Below are 27088 nucleotides of genomic sequence, written 5' to 3' on the forward strand. Positions count from 1 at the left end.
GTGTGTGTGTGTGTGTACCCTTATGGAGCTGATAGTGGGGTCATGTATTTCTCTCAATCCTATACCTGCATCAGCTCGCATACTTGTCTCCTGCGGCAAATAAAAGTAGGAGCAGGTGTTATAGCACACAAAGCCACATGGAAGAACTTTTGATTTCTCTGGCTCAGTCTCTCCTTTTTCTTTTCGTTCACTCACACATATGCACCCCTACGCAAACACTTCTTCACCTTCTCTTTGCCTTTCAGTTTAATCATCCAGTGAAGAATTTATGACTGCTGGGCTTGGATTCCAGTCATTATCAACTGAAGTCACCCATGTAGTCAGATGCATTCTTTTTTTTTTTAGACAGCTACTTTTCAGTTTGCTCTACCTATAGACAACCTACAGGGACTTGTTGTAATTCATCATTTTGTCCAGTTCTTCTTTTCCTTTCTCTGAGCTAGACATCGACCTGGTTTTATAGAGTTTTACTGGAATATGCTTATCTGATAGTGCTATAGCTTTAAGAAACTTTTATCAATAAAAGTACCTGTTTGTCATTTTTGATAATAATAAGACTTAGAAGAATAACAAAACAGGTGTTTTTAAAAAATAATGGGAGAGATCCTACCAAATAAGTACACAATCTATATACAGTGAAAAATTGAAGAGCCTGATATTATGTAGGGTTTTGGTGAAAATTCCTCTGCAAATGATCCAGAAATGTTATTAAAAAATTAAAATCTCTTTCTCAAACCTGGCTCGTTTTTTGTATTGATTTCAGTTCACTTACACATTTACAGGAATCTGTTGCCTTCCTGTGCTGTTATACGGTAAACCATCACTGATGATGACTAACCATTTCTGGTCATTGTGAAGTTTTCCAAACCTCAAGTCTGTGAAATAAAACCCCTCTGTTTTCCTGGTGTTCCAATCATCCAGTATATATTCCATTTTTGCCTCATGTAGATGACCGTAAGCTCTTGTCTTAACTGGAATTGTAATGGTGAATTTCCAGTATTTGTCTTTGTGAACAGATTTTGTCATACTATTGCTTAAATCTGGGATTTCAGTATGCAGTAAATCATAATTAAGATATTGTGATAATGCAAAATCTCAGGTTAGGGCTCAATCCTAATCTAGGATAATGTTTTTGATAGCTATAACATACATATTACATATGTTTCTCAAGATACTGATACTTTCAGGGTCAATCAAATTTTGAAAATTTGGTGAAGAGACGCATGAGAACACAAGTTGAACAGCAGCCACCCCAGGAAGTTTACTTGGCTCACTGGATAGAAATGTAAGTTTATCTATTGGTCTAATATTTCTAATATCTTACAAAATTGATAATAGACCACTAAATTTGGAAAAGGGTAAAATGTTCATACTTATGGTTTCCTGAACAAGTGCTCTAGTAATGACATTGACATTATCAGCTATTATCAAATTTGAACAGACATTAATGGTTCTCCTAACTTCCTGGTAATTCCCTGACATTTAGTCAAGAACCACCTAGAAGATGGTAATTGTGGATGACAATGTACCAGTAGTTTATTTTAAACATTTAGAAACCGTGATGACCTCTGTGCTGAATACACTAGCAGATGTTAAGATCCCAGTAACATGGCTAAACAGTGATCAAAACACTAATACTAAATAATCCCTTAATTATCACATTTAGGTTAGACCCTGGAGAGCTGTCCAGGGTCTAACCTGGCTCTCGCCTTACGATAGCTGGGCTAGGCTCCAGCCCGCCCCTGACCCTGACAAGGATAAGCGGAAGATGATGGATGGATGGATGGATGGATGGATGGATGGATTTGGAGCACGTTGGCCAGAGAATCAGGAATATCACTGACGACACATACCATCTGCCCTATTATTAGGTACACTTGTTTTACTGATTTTCCCGCATAACCATCTCTAGTTTATATAGAATGGTATGAAAAAGAGAAACTATGCAGTGAGCGGCAGTTTACTTAACTAAAATCTTGTTGATGCAGGAGATCAGAGGAGAATGGGCAGACTGCTGAGAGCTGATATGGAGGCAACAGAAAGTCAAATAACCAATTGTTAGAATCAAAGGTTTGCAGAAGAGATTCTCCAAATGAACAATACAGTATGTCAGCTGAGAAAAGGAAACTGAGTTTATAATTCCCACATGCTCACCAAAACTGGACAAAAAAAAGATTAGAAAAATATTTCCTGGTTGGATGACAGTCCATTTCTGCTCTAACTTTTGGATGGTACAGTCCGAATTTGGTGAAAACCCAACATGAAAGCATGTTTCCATCATGGCTTGTAGGTTGTTGCTGGTGGTGTAATGATGTGGGGGGTATTTTATGGGCATACTTTGGGCCCTTCATACCAATTTACCATTGTTTAAACATCTTTACCATATAAAATAAGACATAATGATTAAAGTAGTGTACATGGTAAAAACTAGACAAAAGCGATCATGCAGAGGTGAATGTTAAGCTTCATTTAAAATGTATCAATAATGTCCACGGATCTCAAGTGCATTAGAAGCCTGTTCCACAGCTTGGAAGCCACAATCTCAAAACCACAATCCTCTGAGATACCGCCAGCAAACACTGATCAGCTGATGACCTATGAACTGATGACCTGTAAACATATAAACCAAATATAACAAAAAAAGATATTTATTTGTCAATAAAAAAATATTGCCCTATGAATAAAATCTCTGCAGAATTTGTATCAGTGGCAAAGACCTTTAAAACAAGACGTGCTGGTTTAACATCTGTATACAGATACAGAACAGAAACCTGTGTGTAAAAATCAGTACACAAAGTTCCCACGCGCAGTTTGATGACAGAGTTAAACAATCACACAAAACCACAGAGACTGCCAAATGCAGGCACAAACTGTAGATGCAGGCATTTGGGATAGTGACCTAAATATGTGAACAGTTGTTAGGTCTTAGCACATTTTGGGCCACTGACATAATTTGACCCTTCTGCTGAAATCGTCCAATGAGAGAAAGAGAAATGGGAATGTTGTAAACCAGACAAACAGGAACTGGGGGAGTGAGGGATGACCAGCAGAGAAGGAAGCTGTTCCAGATTCTCAACGATTACATAGTGACTCATAGGTCAAGGCTTGTAAATAGGATTTTTTTCATGATTGGAGAGCTGACTCACACGCTACTTTGATTTTAAGTAGTGCTCCCTGGGAGTGGGGGGGAAGAGTGAAGCATGGGATCGTAAAGCAGTTATCTTTGGAGTCAGGGGAGGTTTGTGGGGATGTGGCTGATGATCATTGTGGTGTATCACAATTGAGCAGCTGAAGCTGGAGCCAAGCTGGTATTTAGGATCGTGATGATGACTCAGAATCGTAATGCGGTTGTTGAAAATCTCTCATCTGCTGCACGGCTGGGTTATATTGTGAAAGCTGTTGTCAGCACTGCTCTGGCTTATCTCTTGATCAGGTTACAAGATGACTGGAGAGCTGGAGTGAATATACGCTCCTCCTTTTGACCCTTTCTAAGTTACATGCAGTAATAAAGATTGTTATGGTTACATCACAGACCACAACAAAGAGAAGAGACGGACTGCCACCGTTATAATAATTAACAAACAATATCATGAGAATAGGCTAAAATGAATGAAAAGAAGCAAAATGAGGTATGAGTGTCCGTGCATATATGTGGCACATGTTTTAGATGAAAAACTGAACGATAATACAGAGTAAGATGGTGCTGAGTGCATGGTGAGGAGCACGTATAGGCTCGCTGGTCCACGTGTAGACAGACAGAGGTTAACCGGTAGATAATAACCTTGTTGGACACCAGCCAGGTGCTCTGGATTACAGCCAATCATACTTGGCTCCACCTAGAGGAAACCCTGCAGCATATACAAAACACACAGCCCCGGGTCAAAAAGGTTCTTGTGAATTTGAGACAGCCCACTAACGGATTCTTACTGAAGTGTGTCAGTCAATTTCGATTTTAGCTACATCTCCTTTCTTTCTCCCAGTAGGTCCCAGTAATTCTGTTATTAAACTTGCATGCCTGCCTCTCAAAAAGCACCATGCATCCCTCAAATTTTGGAAAGATGATGTTAGGGTCATTAAAGCTGTAAAGTGCATCTGTGCGAGTGTCTTGCAGGTATGGAAGCCATATTATTCACTGTCACATGCAGTCACCAACCAACCATAAACATTTAAACATTTCCTATTAAATGCCTTCAGCCAAGCATAGATTTATAGAATCAGTTTAACAGTTCTGAAACCAGATGACAGTTGAAACAGTATGGAAAGCAAACTCCAACTGGATTCCATCTTTTGGCTTAGAGTAAGCTCTGTACTGCACACATATATGTACACACACACTTCAGTAAAAGCAGGTGTGTTTCCTTCATCAGACAGCTGCACACCAGGGTAAGTGCGAGGTAAAGCACACGCTGTGAGTGTGGTGCATGAGTGTGAGAGCAGGAGGCAGACGGAGAAAGAATTCAGACAAATTTAGATAAACAGTGACAGGCAACAGCAGGGAGAAGAAGAACTTGTGAGTGGCAGAAGCAGAAAGAGAAAGGAAGCAGGATTTTTTTTTTTTTTTTGAAAGAGCAAGCGATTTGCTGATTGGCAGGACTTTAAGAGGGAAAAGTAGTTTTTAGGAAAACCTTTAAAAACTGCTAGGAAAAAGGAACAGAACAAAAAGGAGCTCAGTAAAAAGAAATCGGTGGAAACAGTGCAGTGGTGAGAAAGTTTAAAACATTTTGGTGGAGTAAAGTGTTCTGATCTTTTCTCTCCTGAGGGCGTTTTTTTGGAAGCCTTTCTCATCAGTCTGGGCAGGACTCATTTGTCCCTCTAACCTTCCCATCCCTCCTCTTTTTTCCCTCTGCCTTAGTTCACCGTGACTAGCGCCACGCGATGACTGCAGGTTGAGGAGTAAGTGAGGGAAAGGGAGAGCAAGATCAAGGAGAGGAGAGACTGACACACACCTCATACATTGGAGTTTGGAGTCACTGTGCAACCCAGAAAGGTGAGCGGAGGAGAGAATGTCTTACCTAATGTTGAGCTTTCCCAGTGTGTGTCTGCATGTGTGTGCATGTGTTTTCGTGTGTCTATATGTAAACACAGGTATCATTATGGTAGAACTGGGACTGTGAAAGCCATGTCATGCAGTGGACTGGGTGGAATTTTCTTTGAATCCACCTTAGCCTCAGAGAAGACACGTATTTATATTTGAGTATGTAAACCACTCTTGTGTTAGTCATCAGACTTTGAAGTGGCTGTGACACCTTTTTCCTCCCTTAGATTAGAGTTTGGTGTGTGTGTGTGTGTGTGAATCACCAGGTGAAGCAGGTCAAAAGACAATGGAGGAAAGTCGCTGCAGCGGGGTGCACGTGTGCTGCGAGTGCCTTTGTTTTGTTTTGATTCAGTTTGAACTTTGGTTTATGAAAGATCAAACAAAAAACTTGTCCTGCTTCAGCAGTGGACAGCTAGTAAAAGAGTCAAGACCTCATCTGGTCACAATATGGTTTGCATGAACATTTTGCTGCCACATAATAAAATAAATTAAGCATTTCTTTTAAGTTTTGTATGTTTACAGGACATCAGCTGTTATGTTAGCAATGAGAAGCAGAAAACAGCTGCAACAGACTAATATTACAAGAGTCTGTGTAGACTTTGTAAGTGTGCGTTATCTTTTTTGAACACCAAAAAGTAGCAGAGAAGAAGCTACAGCGGTGATCCTGCCTATACCTGTTTGCTGTAATACTGTTTACACATTGCTTCTACATGCTCCACATTTAGACTTAAGTATTTCTTTTTTCTTCTGCCTCTCATTCACCTTCCGATTGATTCATCTCTGTGTTGTGGTTATCTTGATTTGCTTTTAGCCCACCGGTGACAGCTCAGAGCTAAGAGCTTCCAGGGTGTGGCGAGGAACCTAATGGTGGGGTTAAGGTAGAGCAGAGAGAGAGAGGTCACAGGAATGTTTGGGGTTTTTTTTTTTCACTCACTACTTCCACAGTGAATATACCCAGCCCCCAACTTACATGCCTCCAACCAACCCGTGTTTCCTTGGCTTGCACTGAGCCCTCCACTTCCCCTCCCTTTCATCCCCACACCCACTTTATCCTCCCCTGCTCCGCAAGTGGAACCTGCTCAGTCATGCCAGTCTACCTCCCTGTGCCAGCCTGACTACCACACTCATTTGAAAGGTGGAAAACTCATCCTCACTGCTGCCAGGTGTGGCATTCCCCCTGTAAGTGTAATGCTGTATTTTGCCAGGTGTGCCATCATGATGTCTGAGTGAAGGAGACAGTTATACTTTGGGTCCTGGTCGGCGAACGCTTTGTTTCAGCGGTGAACAACATAACTCCAAAAATGCTGATCCAATATTTTGTTGCGATATGTGTACTTATTACATATTTGCTGTCCACTGCTGTCAGCGCTGTCAATTATTGCCTTAGGTTACTTTGCTCCACTTCCAAGGGAAATTGTGCGTCTATGTGTGTGTTCTGTGAGACAGACTGAGCAGCAGCAAGGCTATAAACTTTGCAATTATGAGTTCATAAAATGTGTTGTGTGTTCTGTGCATGCAAGTGTGTTTTCTAATGCTTCTGAAGTCTGTTTATTTCTTGTTGCTACCTTACTCCAAAGCATCCATAAGATTTTATATACCACACAGATTTTATATACCTTTAACAGTGACTCGAAAAGAAGGTACAAATGCAGTGATCAGTAGACAAGGTACCAGATTTGTCCATCAGCAATCAGAGTCATGTTCACAATATAGAGGGACAAAGCAGGTATTCCTTTAAAAGCTTTATAAGAGGATTGATTGATTTATGAGGTCGTAGGCGGGAGTGAGGTCAGGAATCCAGGTGTACGGGGATGTACATGCATAATCTGATGAGAACAACAGAATGGACGAGTGATGTTTGACATGAAGTTGGTGTGCCCTGAAAATGTTGGCTGAGTGAAACAAGAAGATAAAGGTGTCATTGATAGTCAAGGGAATAAAACCCCAGGCAGTTAGCAAAAGGAGTGGTGCAGATGGAAGGAGAAGGGTGTGTCAGAGGTGGGAGACAGCACTGAAGAGTGACAGTCCAGCTGTATGACAGGCCTGCTGCCTTGAGCTCTTGAAACACCCAGAAAATGCTGCAAGAATAGAAACCATATCAGTGCTGCAGACCTTTTACCTAAGATTACTTCTCCCCCTTTTGTCCCTCCCCTTAAGATACCCTTTCCATCCTCTGTCCTCTAGCATTGTTATGTTTTTCATTAGCCATTTTCAACCTCTGAAGCTGGGCACGTTTCTGGGGCAGTCTTATATCCTTGTTTCAGATCTTTGCTGGGGTCTCTTTGACCTCTGCATATAGCGCTGCCTTCTTTTTTACTTTCTTTTATCTTGTAAATTTGGCTTAGTATCAAAGCTAATCCAATGACCGCATAATGCAGCGTGTTATTAAATCACATATAGCAGTCTCTGGAGCAGTCTTTTTTTCAAACTGCCAGTCTAAATCGGATTTGTTTTTCATTTGAAAGGCAGCTCAATTTAAAGAAAATATTTGGCATGTACCAGCCTCTTGCATTTGTATGTACATGTACAGATGTATGCACAGAGCAAGGCACACAGTGCATTCTCACTAGCTGGAAAAGCTAACACATGCAAGCCCTCACTTGCTCCCTTGCATTTATTAATTCAGGCAAGGATATCTCAATATGCCCTTAGAGATGAATTAAATAAAACCTCAACCAAAAAAAAAACCAAGTAAAACACTGTTTTGTATTGTCGCAGTATTTTAACGTGATGCATGCAAGGCGCTGACAAGCTGATGCATTGTCATACACTACTTTGAAATACGAGCAGCCAAAATCTTAGAAATATTGTATTTTTTATGACTAAATCATTCCGAATTGAACTAACATTATGTATATAGACCTATATAAGTGCGGGCTTATAAAAATACTTCTGTTTTACAGTATAAATTGCTGTGTTTTAGCTTCCATTACATGATGCTGCCATTGAATGTTCGTATATTCGTCTCTGACAGGCAGCACTGCAACAAGCCCTGGTGGACCAGTAAACCTCCAAGAAAAGAGAAACAAATGGGTTTAAAGCACACAGACATAGCTGTCATAGTGCCAAATCATCAGTAAACACCACAAAGTCTCATGTAGGCAGTGCCTTAGCATTTCCTTCCAGATAAGTGTCTCATCTGCTCAGCTAGAGCAAAATACCTGGAGCTGTTTCCATTGGTCCATTCAACAAGCATTTATATAAACTGTTTACTACCTTCATTTTTTACTTGCTGTTAATGGCAATCCCAGCTTTTATCAGTTAACATTTAGTCTTAAATGAGCTATAGTTTACCAAAGTGACTGAGGAATGTTGTTTTTTTCTACCCAGCATGACTTTCTTTCCATTTTCTCTCATGTGCTTTTTATCACGTTGTCATAAATCTCCCCCGGTAATCTTCGTTTGAAGGTGTTTAATCTGTATTTGCTTACATTTAGAGTATATTTCACTGGAACTATAATGATACGCAGTTTTATTTAGTCATTTTATGTGCTGGTTACTTTGCATGGAATGATTTAAGAGAGAAAGCTTTCTTTTTCCATATATTATTTTCAGTTTTTAGCACACTTTGGTTAGATGGTTACATTTAGGCAAAAAAAAAAAAAAGTAGCTGGGTAGGTTTAGGAAAAGATCATGGTTTGGGTTAAAATGCATCCTAAAATACACACTGCCTGCCTGGCAGAAAGTTGTGGGAGCAAAGTTCTCCCGTTTGCTTTGCAGGGTTGGTTTATGTGTTCAGCCCATGTCCATTTGAGTTTCAATCACAAATATGTGTATTTGTCTTCCAGATGCTTAGATTATGAATGATAGTACAGTTTCAACGCCACTGAATAATTAAATTTTTAACAAATACAGAAAAATGTGTGTCTTTAACTAAAGTGTGCTGTTATGGAAACATTTTCAGGTATGCAGGCACCTCAGCCTTTAGGCCTGAGGCACTGACATATCAGCTGTACCCTGCAACCCAGGACTTTCTCAGAACTTTAGCAAAGAACCAAAAGCGTGGGTGTGGAGATAATAATCCCCTGACAACTGCCCTGATTTTAGCTGTTTCCAGACACGTAACTTAATGAACCAAATTCCTGCCTAATGCCTCATCATTACAATTCCTGCAGTATAGCTTTTTTGTTGTTGTGTTGTTTGTTTGAAAAAGTACAGCCCTCACCCAGTTCACTGGAGTAAGATATACCATGGGATCCAGATTGTATATGTCACCTCACCTGACTGGTAAGCAAATATGCTGAGATGATAAAAAGAGGGCTGGCAAGGATGCTAACGGTGTAAATACAGAGGGAAAGGACACACACACACATATATATATTTATATTTATATATATATAGAGAGAGAGAGAGATACACACACATTTAGAAAGTGTGTACTTTATTGGTCCCCGTGGGGAAAATCCCTCTCTGCATTTAACCCATTCACTCAGTGAAGCAGTGGGCAGCCATTGGGCGCCCGGGGAGCAGTGTGTAGGGACGGTACCTTGCTCAGGGGTACCTCAGGGTAGCTGTTCAAGGGAATCGAACCCCCGACCTTCCGATCATGGGGCCACCACTCTACCTACTGAGCTATCCCCTTACACAGAACAGATTCAACATCACGTGTTATCACACTGACAGGCACATGTCCATACGTCAGACCCCGTGTGGGAAAAATTGTTCACCACATTTGACAGGCTCAAAATTCACATGAAAAAAAATCTCCCTTTCTGAGCACTTTTTATTTACATTTTTTAAAAAGCTTCTACATGTGTAAGGTTTCTTCTTAGTACTGTGGTCACACTTGGAGTATGATTACCAAGCAGAAACACAGCATGAGAGGAAAAATCAACAAATGTTAAATCCTGGACGTCACTTTCTCTTTGGAGTTATCAAAGACACACGATGATCCACAAGAACACTTTGTTCTCCTCTTATGCTCCATTTCAAAAAATGACGCAGAAGACTGGGACCGAAAAAGGGCACAGAGTGGAATGACATTGGTGTCCTCGAGGATTAATATGACTCGCATTTCCTTCCATGTTTATATGAGTACATGTGTAACTGTGTGGGTGTGTGGATTTGTGGTTGCACGTTTGTGGCTGCATCTGTGTGTCTCAATAGTAAAAGTCTTTAACTCCTTGTGGTTGCAGCTCTGTGGTGTCATAGAATGGATGAAGACACAAACACCAACAGATGACTCAGAACACCTTGAGGTGATTCCCAATGGCAGGGAATTGAATGTGTCAAGAAAACCACACAGCTGTACATTCTCAGACTCTGAGAGTGGGATGTAGATTAACCGAGTGGAATACTTGAATCTGTAGACGGGGGCTGTGCGCTTGTCTGATTACTTTTGTGTGTTTATCTGTGTCTGCGCATGGATATGGGTCTCCCAACTCATACTGCCTCAATGTGTGTGGGAAGGAAGACTCATTTTGGCTACACTTTTAAAAGTCCGTGTAAATATTTTCTGGATAGCCTCCATGGTTTAGCACTTTAAGGCTGCGTAAGTGGCTCTGTTTACTACATGCCTTTATGACTGATTGTGCTACATGTGAAAATCCACAGTATACTGTACGTCACTTGATATTTACTTCCCAGTCTGTACATGGGGCATGTGCTGTGCTTCATGGTAGCACTGCCATGGATATGTGGGTATGTAAAGGTGATCTGATTGACAGAATATGATTTGAATCTCCAAAAGTTTATTCTGTTCATCTGGACGTGGCGTTTTGTGGGAGAAGTACTATTTCTTTTTATACTATTACTACTATTTCTTTTATTATACTATCAAAATACTATTTGAACACACTCACAAAGACAGCAGTGTTATGTAGCTCCCCTTCCACAGATCTAGCTGCCTGGAAACCCTTCTGCAACTCCTCAGTGGTTAAAACCTCCGTTTGGGGTTCTCAAAGTTTTGGTGATTTCTTCGTTTAAGATTGCACTGGGCCAAAAATGCATTGCTTACACCTGTACAGTGTTCTGTCTCTTTTACTGTAAGATATGCATGTGTGCCTGATTTCTGTGTTTGGCATTCGGTGTGACAGCTAAAGAGTTGATGTGATGGGTTAGATAAGGGAGCAAAATAGGCAGTGTCATCACAGGCTGAGTGGGATTTTTTTATGTGTGCTGTCACTGCTTGGTATCAATTTGTCTCCTAAAGTGAATGTCAAACATGGTCGGCGGTTGCTGAATACATGCTGTAAATTTAGGAATTACACCACAGTTGCATGTGATTTTGTCTGGTATTCTAATGAGAGTTAGTATCTCCCTCAGCTTAAGGCAGCTTTAGAGCAACAAGGTCCACAGTGGCCACAAAATAACTTAAAAATACAAAAAGAAAAAGAAAAAAGAAAAAGAAATACTGCCTCCCAAAAAGAAGAAAGAAAAAGGGTCACATGAATTTATGGACAAATTAGCACAAGTTAAAGGTAAAATCCTTTGGACTTTACCTTTAACAATGCACTTTGGCATGATTTGTTAAATGGACTGGTACTGATGCAGTGCTTTTGCTTTTCTAGTTTTAATGAGCACTCAAAGCACTCAAATCATAAACGCATTTACCTGTAATACTCATGCACATTTAACGTTTAACTGTCCAAGGACAGTGAAACAGGCAGGCCTTGCTCAGGGATTGAACTGATGTTCAGATCAGCAGATGATCTATTTCACCTATTTCACCTCCTGAGCCACAGTGATATAGGTCTCATTGTCTTTCTATTAAAATATTTCTAACTTGATGGGAATTATCTGTTACAAGATGACAATGGTCCATCCATAGGACACAAAAGGTCACTGATGGAAATAAGAGTTTGACACAGGAAATCCGAATTAACAGGACTGATAGACGTATTGTATGTATTGAATTCAAAAGCTAATGTTATTTTTAAAATATACTGGCTGATGGTAAGAGGAGGCTAAAATAAGTTCTGAAGTCTGGAGCTGATTAATGGATATTTAGTTGAGGTATTTGAAGAGACCAGTTCTTTGTCTTAATAGAGGATAAGATAGAATAGCTTAGCATTTTAGCATTGGAAATTTCATTTCTAAGATACTAAAATGGAAATGATATTTCTAAAAACACAACTGCACAAGCTTTCTTGATGTACTGCTCAAAACTTTGTATCAGACCAAAAGAGAAAAAGCAGATAGGGATGGGCTGGGGGACCGACTAAGCGGTGATGTGCTGAGGGAGGAAAAAGGAGCAGGATGCCACCATCTGTTAGCCACATGCACGCCCCACAGCAGTAACATAAATCTCAACCACACTCAGCAATGCAAAGCTACATTCTGCCAGGCTAAACTTGTGCTCGCTAGCTGCATCAAGAGAAGTGTGCAACTCAGGCGTCATATAGATCGTGGATGTATTTTCATTATATTGTAATAAAAGTTAAGCCGAAACACCATGGGTGGACTAAGACACTAAATTGGTCTGGAACAAGGTTTAGAAATATACTGGAAACCCTATCTCCAGTTGGGAACTAAAATATTGATGGGATGCTGTAAACCTGCTCAACGAGTTGCCAGCTTTGTAGAGAATTAAGTAAGACTTAGTAGAGCAGTTGCACATTCTTTTTGAATATGCTACTGCTGTAGTGGACCCATAAATTACAGCTCCTAACTATTGGCTAGAAATTCGTAGGAAAAATACTGTGGCTAAGAAATGGTTGATTTAAAAGTTGTTTATAAAGGAAACGTTCTTCTGTTCTTCTCGTGTGGTCCCTTGGCCCTCCACTACACTAGGAATAGTAGATGTGCAAATACACAGGGCACTCTCACACAAACACACAGTTACAGGTCACCGGGGTTAATGGCAAGCCCAAGCAGGGCAATGTGTGGATGAGTTGGGCGTTACTTTGTATTTCAAATGAGCTGGAACTCACAAAGTTGATTCTTCCCACCATCCTCGTTTATGACAGTGTGTCCTCTACTACAGTGGCAGTTTCATCTTCAGTGACACAGTTAGATATCTGCATCAGCCATATAACAGTCTACATGTGTTGGTGTATGAAATTTGAAAGAGGTTGGAGGCTGATGTCTTAGTTACAGGTGAAATAGCTAGGGTAAAAAATGGAAATAGTAGGTAAAAACACTTCACATCTGTCTACTAGTTTCTATTTTTTGATAATTGGTAGTTGTTTTTTTTCTAAATCACTTTTTAACCAGGAAGGAAAACCGATGGGTTTTTGTTTTGGGATTTCCCAGAGAAAACCTGTTAAACACTAGGACAACATATAAGCTGTACACAGAAAGTCTGAACGCGGGAACAAATTTGCAGCTAAGGCTAGAGTAAAAAGTAAAAGGAGTAAAAAAACTCTTCTCTGTTATTCCACTCTCTTGTCTTCTACCTCATCAATTTTACTTTAAGATAATAGGGGCCAAATAATGTGCCCATAGTGTGTCTATAACTATAAAGATCTCTTGTCTTGTCTCAAATGACATTTAAGTAGTACAATCACATGTCACTCAAATGAAGTTTATGGAAAAAATGGTTTCTAATTTTAAGTGGAATTTTATTCTATGAAAAATCTCATACATGTGTGTGTATTTAAGATTTTGTACTATATTAAATTAACTATATGAAGCGAAGGAAACCTGCTCTTAAAAACAAATAATTTCCGTCTTTCACATAGAGAGACATTCTTTTGGCTTTTTTGGTCTGATTTCATGGAACTTTAGATCGATTGAAATCATCACTGGTGAAGAAATGATATAATAACATAGTGGCCAGAGATGAGTCACCACTAATTTCACGTTCCCTTTCAAACCCACTGTTCAATTGTACTGTTCAAGAGCTGCGGGCGAGCTGAGCCCAGCCAATATGAGGGCCCAGTCCTGACATCACACTCATGCAGTGTGACAGATGGATGGGGGAGAACGCTCCAGAAAAAACATTTAAAAAACAGCAGCAGAAGCAGAAGTTTGACTCTTCTTATATCATTCGCTGAGCTGTGATCAGCAGAATCGGTAAGAAGGTGGCATCTTGTCAAGAGGTCTTGCTTACTAGGCAGTAACACAGTGACACGCTACAGTTACTTTAGGATAAGGAAACCATAACATAATCACAGTCCTACAGAGCATCATTGCTGTATGTCCTTCATCTGTCCTTCATCAGCATGCGTCTTCTATTAGGCTACAGAAGCCACAGCCAAAGTGGCAGCTTGCCTTATCCTCTGCATATGAAGCAAATGAGGCAATGTCATTCAGAAAATAATTGAAAACTATGGGGAACGCTGCTCAGGGACTGTTGGTCTGATGTATTGTTCCAGTAACTTGGGGAGACTGTTGATTAATTCCCAGTATTCCAACTACATTAACAAAATAGCCAGCTGATGAAAGCATAGCCATGCAAAGCTGCTCACCATTCAGCTGGCTATGCTCCAGCAGCAAAGTCAGTCAGCTGCCCGGTGGCCAATTAATCCATGTTTTAGCTCTTTGCTGCTTACTTTAATCATCTTTTCTAGATGTTGCACAAAAGTTATAAATAGAATTCTTTATAAATTGTGGAGAGATAAATGGTTTTCTTTGGCATCAGGATGGGCTGATGTAGCCCATCACATGCTCAGTCAGTTGATGCAGGACAGTGACAGCTGTGACTTCCTGAATCTCAACTACTGACTCTGTTGCCAAGCCAGACTAATGGCATCTGGAGCAGTGTGCTTCCAAAGCAGTGTGCCGCTGATAACATTAGGTTCTTTTTAAACCAAGAGTCATTAGGTGTATTATGTTGAAAACGCTGTTTGAAGTTGTATGGAGCATCGTTAAACATGTACTGTCCAACCAGTTTAATCTGCTCCAGAGTCCCTGCCTAGTAGCATCGGATTGCTACTGAGGGATTTCTTTGTTATTTAACATCACTTGGTGACATAAAAAAGATAAATAGAGTGTGTAAATGCAAAAGTGTGTAAATCTAAAATTAAACTAACCACAGGAGAATGAAAGGAACAACACAAAGCAAACTTTTCTCTCTGCCATATCAAATAAGCTGTTCATTAGGCATTTCAAGAAATGATCAAAGGAAAGTTAATGAAAGACATACAAATGTCATGGTAGAACTGGCTATCCCGTGTGTCTGTCTCACAAAAAGCATAAAACTTGTTCATCTTCCTTCACTCTGTCTTTTTTTTTTTTTTTGCTCTTCTACTTCTTCCTTTCATCTTCAGCCAGACGCTTTTGGACATGTAAGATGTAAAAAAAAATGCAGGAAGGAGAAGAAGAAAGAAAGGACAGTTCTAAAGGAATATGGCTCGTATTAATCTGGAAATATTGCTTTACCTCATCTGAACTAAATTACCGGTCTGAACTCGCTGTCCTCAGAGAGTAGGCAGATTTCCACCGGCAGCCCAGATGGGCAAGGAGTGGTCGACAGATCTGTCACCATGACCACAGTGAGCACATGAACCCCTGGTCTGTCAAGCTCTGTTGCTGTCCTTTTATACAGCGGATCAAAAGTGTTTCTTTGTTATTGTTGGGCTTGGATTTTATACTCAGGGGCAGCATCTCTGGAGGAGAATCCAGAAGTTTTTAGACTCTTTCTCTCTCTCTTTCTTTGTCCTGTTTCCTGCTATCTTTGTGGCTTTGTGAATGTGTATTCTTAAGAAACCAAAATTCCTATAAGTAAGGACATGAAGGTCCTGAGACATGATCTATTATTCTAAAACTATTAAAGACACAATGAAAGTATGGTGTTGTTCAAGCTTACCAAGGCTTGTGGTTTCTACTGGTAAGGAACAATGCCAGGTTGGAATGACCAGCAGCCTCTCTCACTGCCATTATGAGGGATATAAAGCTGCGTTTTGACACACTAGGAGTGAGTACTAGGCCATTAGCCTGCTCTTACCCATAACCGAGCATAAATTGGAGATAGAGAGGACCCTCGGAAGGGTGACGGTCAAGTGATACCTGTATGACACATCAAAGACCAGTGGCAGTCAAGCAGCACTTGTTCCTACAATTGCACTGTGGTAAGAGAGCACTCTGTTTTTAGTGGAATGGTTTAGAATTGTGAAAAGGGGCTGAAATGATGTCCTCAAATGACAGATATTGTTGCATCACTCCACTGTTCTCACCTGTGTAAGAATACTCAAGAGAGACTTTCCTTTCATGTGTACCTGTCCAACAGACGAGGCAGCAAAGGAGGAAAATCGACCTGTTTTTGCTCCTACACCGACTCCAGTTTTCACTGTTAAAATTTTTTTTACAAGACAGAAGTATGCTGTGATTTATCTCCAACGATAATTTTTCGTGAAAGAAATCATAAATTACCTTGCAGATGCCCCAGACAGCAGTTTCTGATAGAAACCAGCAGGAATGTTGCTGTCTGTGTGTGACATGCAAAAAAGGTGCTTCTAGCGTTTTGGTTACAGCTGCACAAACATAATGAGCATGATGGGGCGGCTTAATGAACAACTGATGCAGCTGATCAATTATAAAAGTGAATAATATCATTGAAATGGATAATAGAACTGTAATACTTATATTAATTATTACTGAAGTTATTATTACGTCGGTTATTAGGTCTAGGTCTATGTTTCGTATTTAAAAAAAATATGAATATAGCAAATTACATTTGTTATTATTAATGTCTTCATCAAGAGTCATTAGCTCTGATTCCAACGGTGATGATAATATTTTCCCACATAAAACATGTTTTACACTACATGCATAGCCAGAGTTAAACAGAATCAAATTACAAGTGTTTGAAAGCTGTAAAGATTCTCATTATTCATTATGTTTTCTATGATCTCCAGATGTGATATGGAAATAGGAGTGTTGTTGTAGATCTGTTGAGGACGGAATGTTTGGACAGGTTTTTGACACAATCTTCAAAATACTAAAGTTGAAATGTGATTTCAGACAGAAAGCAGGGCTTGCATGACGCATGAGAATTATTGCTGTTAGTGTGGTAAAACTGTTTTCAAAATCCAAATACATGTTAGGGGTACAGGAAGAGGCTCCAGCGAAAAAAGCCAGCTTTCACAGTTCTTAGACGCAGTAACCATTTATGGATGTGGTTCATTCAGAGGGACCAGATCAAAACATCGATTCATGCCTTTTAGTACAAGACTTTCACAATTATGATACATATCAGTTAATAGAACAGATGAATGGAGGAGTGGTATAGAAGCTAGGTTGTGACTGTCTGAAGCACCGCATTTGATGTGAGCTGACCAGAACATGGACAGTAGGACTATGAAACCCATCTGACAAGTTCTGTCCTCAGATGAAGTTGATAAATTTATTCGTCTCTTTGTTGAGAGGTCCCTCCACTCATCTTAGTGAAAAAATCAACACCATGTCATTGCAGTTTGATGTGTCAAAATATATCATAGCTCAAATTTACCATTGCTGCTGTTTGTCAGCTGATCTGAGAGCTTTATTTTAATTTTTTCTCATCAAATTTGCTCCTGCCACACAGAGAACAAAGACTTTTGCACACCCCTTCTTCATCCAAGTCATTGGTTCCAATCAGTAGCTCCTATGTTTGTATATTTACCTGGTTTGCCTACAGGTGACCTCTGACCTCAGGAAACACAACTCCGTGGGAGAGAGAAATGTTCCGGTGACAGGCCCACTCGTGGGCGGCAGAGCGGTTTTATACTCAGACTGGCATTATCTGCATCTCCTGCTCTGCTCAAAAGGACAGGGCCACTAAATATACCCTGTAAGGCCTTCCCAGGCTCCTCTGGGCTGGGGAGATGCAGCCACCGCTTGGGCCGAAGGCCAATGACATGGCTGCCGACCTCCACTGAAAGTATTTTTAAGGTCAATTACAGGGTACAGTGCCTTTAGATGGCCGACTGGTGCTGAGGAGGCCTCATATTAAAGGTTTATGTGGAGAAGGACCAGAGAACTTTGCCTTTGCTCACCCCAGCTCCCATTGTTACCACACACCCACTGAGACAGTGCACCCAGAAAGATTCCTATGGTGATATATGTCATATATGCAAGTGTTTTGAGTATGTTTATGTGAGTGTTTTCTCTTGCAAAGTGTTTCAAAGACAGGTCGTTATTAAGTATATATTATGATGAGTCTGTCAGTGGCTCATCATTCTGGAATGTGTTTTTACTGATAATGTAGTTTTGTAAAAATGATTATTTATGCATCTGTCAGTGTTATCTGGAAATTGTTGTAAATCCCGTTGTCATTTAAGGTTATGTTGTGGTTATTGGAATTTTAACTGAAAAGAAGAAACTCCAGCCTTCTAAACTGTAAGCACTTTTCTTGCATTAAAAGCTTCCTCCATGCTAGTGTTCCTAGGTAAATGTAAAAGTAATTTTTTTAAGTCTGTATTGGCAACAACAGTCACATGTCCAAATAGCCACTAATTAAGTTATTCCACAAAGTGAAAAAAAACTTTCTGGATTAACTGAACGCGTCAGTCAAACAAAACAGAGTTTTGTTTCTCTCTTAATGGGCAGTATAAAAAAAGGATGAACTATTACAACAACCATCAGTATTTAAGTATTGTTTTAACTCAGACTTGCAGCTTTTCTTTATGACCAGAGTACTGATTATGACATCTTATAGTGGCAATTAAAAAATCATTTGAGACAACCTTTATAATGCACATTGACAGATACAAACAGATAAACAGAGCTTGGTCCTCATTAGGCTTATCTTAATATTCCCTCACACATACACTCACACAAGCCCCATTCTCTTTACATAGGCCACACACGCAGACCGCCACAGCTGACCGACACTTGATATAAATGAGCATCCAGCAAGATGCATTTGGTTTTTTTCATGATTCATTCCAACACGACTACACTATGCCATAAATACAGGCCTGTCAAAATGTGTTCTACCCCAAAGAGAGGGGAGTGGTGTGAGGTACAGTAGACACCATTCACTCTGTGTTTGGAAGGGGCAGAAAGTTGGAGTTGGTGGCTTTGGTCTCCCTGAAGAGTAAGGTATTGATGGGACAAAAGTGAGGAGAAGGATTGAAAGGCCCATTTGTGAGGGTCAGTCATCTCTGTGTTTGCTATGCTGTGGCTCTGGTGCAATTCAATGGACGCTCTATCCACCCGACCTATTTCAATCCCAACTCTTTAGTCAAAAAAATAAATAAATAAAGACACTGCAACTCAAAAAGGTCACACTTATATTCATTTTATCCTAAAAGATAATCACTTAATCATTTTAAATCAGTTGCCCTTCAATTAAGTTCAATAAATTCTTTCTAGAAAGTCCAAGTATAGTTTATGTCTTTGTGAACATGATCATAAAATTGTTTGGGTTTTGTTCTGAAATTGAAAAAAAAAAACTGCTTTAATTACAATTAATAAAAGACCTTTTCAAATTAAAAAAAAAAAAGCAGTTATGTTTTTGTGCGGAACTGGACTGTAGTTCACGTGCGGTCACAGTCCCACAGTTATGCTTATAGATTTATGAAATGCAATCAAGGCGGGTCAGCCCACTGTTTTAGTGGTCTTATCGTAAACATACCATGGGCTGTGTGAGAAGTGCTGAAATTGTCACAGCATACCACCATATCGGTTTAAATTGCCACAGCAGTCAAGGCTATAAGAGCCTGAATAAACACTATTCCATTCCAAGCTGGGGTGTACGGATACACAGATTTTTAATTTGGGGGAAAATGGTGCTTTAACGGAGTCATTCTTATTATTAGCAATCGTCTGGATTTGAATTACCCATATAAAACAGAAAAGTAAATCAGTGTATTGTATAGGTTGTGTAATCCTTACCATTTCTTACAGTGCTGTGCAGAGACTTCAGTCACATTTCAAATCTGAATATTTTGCTTTTATTGAAACATCTGCAAAAATACATGAAAATACAGTATATAAGGCAAAACAGAGTTTGCACAATTCTAACAAACTTGAAAGTCAGTATTTGGTAGGACCACCTTTATTCTTCGACACAGCCTGAAGACTCTCAGGCAAGTTTTATTGCTTCTTCTTTTGATGTCGGCAGCCTTTTTTCAGTTCTCTGTCAAGATGATCCCATACTGCTTCAATAATGTTGAAGTCTGGGCTCTGAGGAGGCCAATCCATGATTGAGAGTGTTCAATTATCTGTTTTTCTATCCAGGTTTGTTTTTACTGAACTGGTAGTGTGTTTGGGATCATTGTTGTGATAGAAAATAAAGCCGTCACCAGTCAGATGTTTTCCAGATGGTACTAAATGGTAGATCAATCAAGAAAAACAGATATTTTTGCATTCATAAATTCATTTTTCACAAAACCTCCAATACTACTGGCTAAAATGAACCATGACAAAGCCTCCACTCTGTTTTACAGACAGATACATAAATACATACATTTAATGTTGTACCTCTCTCCTGAACTCCTCTGTGCATATTGACAGTGACATAAACTACAAATGTAAATTTTGGATTCATTATCCTTGTAAAATCTGTTGCCATTGATTTTCATTTTTTGTGTAATTTGGCATACAGCCACTCAGCCTTTTCTCTCTGTTTCCCTTCCTGAAGAATGGCTTCTTTACAGTCACTCTTCCACTGAGACCATTTCTGACGAGGCTTCAATGAATAGTTGTTAGATCTGTTGAAGGGCCTGATCCTTTGTTGGATTTTTTCCTGTTTCTTAAGGACATGACTTTCAGATACATTCATCTTCTGTTGATAGTTTTAAGCCTACCACTTCTTCTTTGTCTTCTGCTTGGCCAGTTTCCTCATTTTTAAGGTCACATTGCACAGCATGCCAAGATATGCCAAGTTTTCTGCTAACAGCTCTTTGGGAATTACCTTGTTGGTGTGAAATACTATTTTATGCCTGTAAAACTATGTTTTCTTTGGCATTTTTCATAGATTAAGCGAAAGACATGGGAACTATTAACTGTTTCTCAAGAGCACTTTAAAACAATTACCAGAAAGTCTGGCTTTTTGGAAACAAAATATCAAGAAATGAAGGGTGACACAAGGCTTTTGCACAGTACTGTACAGAGAGTATTTTCCATCCATCCATCTTCTTCCACTGAGTCTACCTTTGCTCTTTCAAGAACACACTTTCTTCAGCTTTCCCTCTTTTACCTGCGTTGCACCTCATGACGTTGTCTTCCTGGGAACATCATCACTCCTGATCGACATGATGGGGCGAGTACACATCGCCAAACTGCTAAGTCTACACTGGCTGGGGTGCCCCATGTTTGCCCTGGGGGAGAGCATCTGCTCTTGTCTGCTGGGCTCTCTCGGTCAGAAATGGCACACCATGGTGTGATGGACTCTACCGGTCACTGTTCATCGGCATTGTAGGTGTGAAATTCCCAGGAATCCCCAGTACGGCTGCTTCAGAGTCCAGTAGTTGAATCAGAGAGAGGATGGGAATGGATGTGTTAGACCTTTTGGTCAGACATCATCACCGTGTCTAACTTGAAACCCACAGTCTAATATTTCTGGGGCCCATTCTTGCCTCAGGACATAAACTTACAAAGCACTCATTGAACTAGTCTTGGGTTTGTAAAATATTTTCTTTCCTGGTTGTTAAGTTTTAATGTAATTGATTTTATAGGACATTTCAGGTGTCTGACAGTCAGTGACTCATGGAATATACTCACCACATGTAGTCAGCGCCTACACTCAGTGCCCTTAATTGACAGTTACAGGAGCGTTGTTGGTGGTGGTGATGGGGAGGCCTTTCATTGGGCCTCTGGGTGTGTCACCAACATGACCTGGAATAACCCAGTTACTTTAAAACCTTACTGCAACTGTGGCAAAATCGGGTTGCAGAAATAATTTGAAAACTTGGAACCAAAGCAGTGTTCTTGCTATTACTTCACTGAGATGCTGGAGTCCAGTGACGCTGTCTTAGCTTTTACAGTATACAAAGCACTCAAGGGTTCATCTCTTCTTTAGCTGTTAAGGTACTTCGATGTCAAGTTACCACATGTTAATTGAGTACACCAAAACAGTGACATACAGCCAGGGAGCAACATTAATCTTGCCATGGTTAAACCACTCTATCCTCTAAAAGGCTGAAAAGAAAAGCTACACTGTATATTTAGGGGAGGTGAATTTACACATTTTTCCCCAATCTATGTTTAGTTTTAGGGAACTATTTTTAGTAACTTTATTACAGTCAGTCAATAAATCTGTGCATGCTGAATTACTGCTAAACGGTCAAAAGTTTTATTAGTTTTTTGACCCAGGTGTTGCTCCAGTCAGGAAAGCTAGAATTTTTTGTGGTCACTGTTAAAAAACTCTAATAAGCATCAGCATTGTTTTCTCTGGGATTTTTTTAGTGACACACAGAAAGAAGGACCATTTAGAGACCCCAGACGGTTGGCAGGAAGAGGATTTGTGTACTAGCGGAGAGTTTAAATTGAATTCCCCGTGTGGGCAGCTGGTGGTCTGATATGCACAGACTACAGGGCTAGGTTTGAGCAGGCTCCACTCTTTTATATACATTCATCTTACAAAGTGGTTCTCATTGAAGTGACGTTCAATTTGGCATGGCTGTTGGTACCAGATTGGCTGATCTGAACATTTCAGGAATTGCTGATCTACTAGGATTTTCCTTCACAGACATCTCCAAAAATGCCTAACTGATGTCAGTGGACAATGCCGAGCAGGGGCGTAATTTCCAGGGGGGTTATGACCCCCCCCCAATAATCAGACCCAGCCAATATAACCCCCCTCCCCCCCAATAAAATTATGAATTATATCTTGCATAAATAGGCTGTTGATTTTCTTTACTCATTTCAGTTATTACCAGCAAAATAGTTGCATGTTTAATCATCTGGGAATTTACAACATATTTATTTATTTAGACAGAGATCTTGACCCCCCCAATGTTCAAAGTTACGCCCATGATGCCAAGACTGCTATGAGCCAACAGGATGGAACAACAACTCAAATAATTACTTGTTAGAATCATTTTATGCAGAAAGCAGCTCTTAATACAATTACAAGTCTCTTAATACATGCTATAGATGGACTACAGCAGCAGAAGACAACACCAAGTGCCACTCCTGTCAGCTGGGAACAGGAAACTGATGTAACAATAGTCAATTGGAAGCCTTCAAATCAGGCTTATCATTGTCTGATCTGACGAGTCTCAATTTTAACATTTTGCTGGTAGCATTGCAATTTGACCGTTTCAATGGTGTGGTGGATATTTTCTTTGCACTTTTTGGGCTCCTTAGTACCAATTGAGAATCATTTTAACTCCAGAGTCTAACTTAACATTGTTGGCGACCATGTCCTTACTGTTTCCATCTTCTGATGGCTGCTTCCAGCAGGATAATGCACCATGTCACAAAGCTCAAATCATCTCAGTGAGTTCACTGTACTCACAGAGTTTCCACACTCACTCAATCCAAGAGAGCACCTTTGGGATGTAGTGGAACGCAAGATTCACATCATGGATGTGCAGCTGACAAATGTGCAGCAGCTACGTGATGCTATCATGTCAATATAGACCAAAATCTCTGAAGAAATGAGACCGTTCCAAAAGCAAAAGAGAGTCCAGCAAAGTATACCTAATAAACTGTCAGGTGAACATTATCATTCATTTAATTTACACAATCCTCTCTTCTTAAATTGGGTAAAAAGCAACAGAAATTATGTTGTTTATTTTTAGTCTAATGAGTTGTAGGCCATGTCTGACCTGTACTAGATTAATAAGTGATTTAAATCGGTGAGATGGGATTTACAATTTGCTGTACCAGTCATGAAAACAAAGGGCACAGAGGTTTGTCCTCTCTGAAACAAAAAAGAGGGAAGAATGTGAGAGTTGTTGTTACTGCTAAACTTTGCCGCACTGCACTGTACTGTATTCACACCACAGCTCTGTAGAGCCCCTAGTGGCTAGGTAGGATGTTGAGTGTATTCACGTTCCTAAATACCAATTTTAGATCAATCATATCTCTTTTTTTTTTAAACTTTCTCCCTCTTTCTTTCTATTTCTATTTCTCTATATCTTTCATTTTATTGTATGGGTTTTTGCTTTTTTTGTTTTCTTTTGGTTGCAAAGTCTGATGGCAGCCTGTCGTGACACATCTAATTTTCCTTATCGCATGACCACTTTGTGCTATTTTTATCAATTTACCATCTTTAGGGTAATGACCATACCTGATTATATTGCAGACAGTAAACAAACAGCAGCTTTCAGATGTTGGATTAGTCTTTTCTTTATCACCAAAGCCTCCGATTAAAGACATAAAACACCACAGAAAGGTTGTCCATGTCACTGGTTTTGGAGGATTAGTGTTTCTTAGCAATGAAGTACACAGAAATGACTTTGTCTCTTCTTTCTCTGTCATTGCTCTACCAAACCATTTTCAGCTGTCTCAATCCCCAGTCTCGTGTCTGAGTTTTCACAGCCTACAATGAAGGCAGCCTATAACTTTAAGTACTGTTTTGTGGACCTGTGTAAATTTGACACCATTATGCCACTGAGAGGGTCTGTGTAGGTGTTAATGTTAGCATGGGAGATTGCCAGAGATCTGTATAATGCCTGCTTACCTCATCATGTGCTGCCAAAAGGTTCTCCTTTACTCTTACATTATGCTGACATTTTGGTCCTTCTGCTCTGCTCCAAGATCTCTGGCTGTCTTTTTTGTTGTTGTTGTTGCGGTATTCATATTTGTCCCAGCTGCTCTTTTGCTTATCCCTCTTCCTGTTCCTGTTCAAGGAGCTAGCACTGTATCTTAGAGCGCTGTCCTCTTATTTAAACTTAATGCCTTCTTTTTCTGCAAAGGTAAATCAAACTGAGGCCAACAGATTTGCCAGTAGTGGTGGATGTAGAGATGTCCTGTGATGATGTCTTTTTTTAAAAAAAAAAAAATTTTTTAGCATCAATGTTTAACTTTCATGCTATGATCTTGAAGTTGGCATGCAGCAGCTGAACTTCCACAGAAACCTAACTAGAAGTGATTTAAAGTATAATGTGTTTTTTTGTTTCTGAAGTCTCTATTACCAGTTGACTTGAACCTTAATTTTAACCATAATTTGTTTTAGTGTACTTTTCTTTCACTTTACAGCCCCCTTTTTCTGCCACTGCCCAGTTTAAACTGGCAGACTTGGCAGAGCAAGGTTTGTGTGTGGTGGCACTGGGGGCAGGGTGCAGAGCTTGCCTGGGCTGACTGTACCCAGCCCCTCATAATTACGGACAGTAAACAGCTAGTGCTTTTAGGTCTGATTTTCCCTGTCTCATGGGGAGAGAGTTCACTTTGGCATGAGAAAAAAAGGCAAAGAGGATGAGAAAAGGGGAAAAGACATTCTGAAGGTGGACAAAAAACGTCATCCTTATTCTTGGTGATGAATATGGAAGCAGTTTGCAAAGAGTTATAAACACACAGACAGTCATTGTGCCCACCCCCAGAACTTAACACACACACACAGTCATAGTCCTTCCTGAGCAGCAGTCGTTTGATGTGATCTTATAGTAAGTCTTAATTAAAACTTCCAACACCCCCTGGTTAAGTATGTGTTTGGTCTTTTTCCTTCACTCCCTGAAACTGTCAAACTGATCACCTATTTTATGTCTCTCTCTGTGTCTGTGTTTTTCTTTCCGTCTGCCTGCCTGTCTATGTCCTTCCCCTGTCTCTTTCCACTATTTCTAAAGCGAAGCCCTTCTGTCCTACACCCAATACTTGGTCTAAATTTACTTTTGGTCTTCCTTCTTTTCTTTCTTCATTTTAATTTCCTAGACATTTAACGCAGTCACTGGCAAACTCTCACACTTTATTTCTCCCTATTGCATTTTGAGGTTTCATTGGCAGAAGTTGAACTGATTTTGCGACATTATATTTCATTCATAAGGTCCAAACTAAGCAAATAACTCTCTGTGTATTCAAATGATTTGCTGTATGACATCTCTGTTTCTCCATCTTCTTCCTCATTGCTCTTTTTCTCTGTCCGTGCACTGCACGGCACTAGCAGGCGGTGGGACTGGAGGTTTTCTTTGGCAGCCTGCTCCCCCTCTCTTGGCTGAGACAGGGCCTGTGCTACTGGCTGGGAGTGTGGAAGGGAAGCAGGGAGGCAGTGAAGGCAGAGGGGAGGGAGAGAATGGGCTTGGGAGGAGAGAGACTGGAGGGGTAGAGGCGTGGTCTCAGCTGGTAATGAAGTCTTCTCTTTTCATCCTCAGAAGGCAGAGTGGGAGCGAACGGGCCCGGGGTCTGCGCAGCTCCACAGCCTTCTCTGCCTCTAAAGTGTGCTGATCGCTGCTCCGCTCTGCGCTGCCTGTGCCTGTCTCAGTTCCCGTCTGCCACAGCTGAGAGATACAAAGATACCAAGACTGAAAGAGACCGCTACAAACATGAAGCTTTTCCTTGCATCGGCTCCACAGCGCTACTCTTGAGGTAAGACTTCCTTCTTTATGTGCTGCTCCTGACCGTGCCTCGCTATGTGCTCTGCTTTACTGTCTGTCAGTCTCTGTTGATTGTTGTGGTGGGGGCTGGGAGGTGGGGGTGTAAGGGGGCCTGTCCAGGTTAAGTCACTCCCACTTTCATCATGCATGTGTACGTGTGTGCACGTGTTTGCCCATACAGTATGACCAGTTGTAGGTAGCTGTGTTTTGGCTCATGTGAGAATGCACCTCTGAATATGCAGCATGTGTGTGTTTGTGACTTTGAACAAATGAATGCAGTCAGTGTCAGCAGTGAAAGGTTAATGGTGACAAATGGGTTGTAGCAATGCAAAGACTGTGGCTGAGGCACACATGAAGGAAACAGGATGAAGTGGCAGGCATTATTAGAAAAAAAACTTTGGAAAAGTAAGGTGAAAGTGACTATTCTGTAAGAATGTTTTGGTTTTTTAAAAATTGCTTTGTTTGTCAGATGAACTTAATATCACTCTTTTTACTGCCCTTCTGGGCTAGTGTTAATGTAATATAGAGCCATAAAGTCATTTTAAATGAGCTGCTAAATAGTGTGGTGTTACTGCACCTGAGTGTTTGGCCACATGTGGATATTTATTTATTTGCACTGTTTATTGCTGTTGAATGCAAAAGGCTAGTGGGGCCCATCTCTGTAAATAAAAAGGACAGCAGGCACTCATCTGCAGCCCAGTGACACCAGGCTTTGAAGTGATTTCAGTGGATCTGTCCTCCTCCCCGCTGGGCATTTCAGATCCGGCCT

The 27088-nt window shown here is 40.3% G+C and overlaps 1 protein-coding gene across 5 annotated transcripts in view; it reads left to right on the top strand.

The window, feature by feature from the left end:
* LOC102290566 (zinc finger protein 469) overlaps window positions 1-27088 on the top strand; it is a 218745-nt gene that overhangs the window by 152157 nt on the left and 39500 nt on the right. For 4 of the 5 annotated variants that reach the window (XM_042229024.1, XM_042229025.1, XM_005943707.3 and 1 more), the window contains 2 exons: window positions 4853-4987; window positions 26098-26311. The gene's annotated coding sequence lies outside the window, so the exon portion shown is untranslated. Of the gene's footprint in view, window positions 1-23; window positions 4702-4852; window positions 4988-26097; window positions 26312-27088 lie in introns of those variants that run through there. The other variant, XM_042229028.1, reaches the window with a different exon arrangement.

This window comes from Haplochromis burtoni, unplaced genomic scaffold (genome assembly GCF_018398535.1).
Source record: "Haplochromis burtoni strain Fernald_Lab_line unplaced genomic scaffold, NCSU_Asbu1 Contig_375, whole genome shotgun sequence".
Taxonomy (NCBI): Eukaryota; Metazoa; Chordata; class Actinopteri; order Cichliformes; family Cichlidae; genus Haplochromis; species Haplochromis burtoni.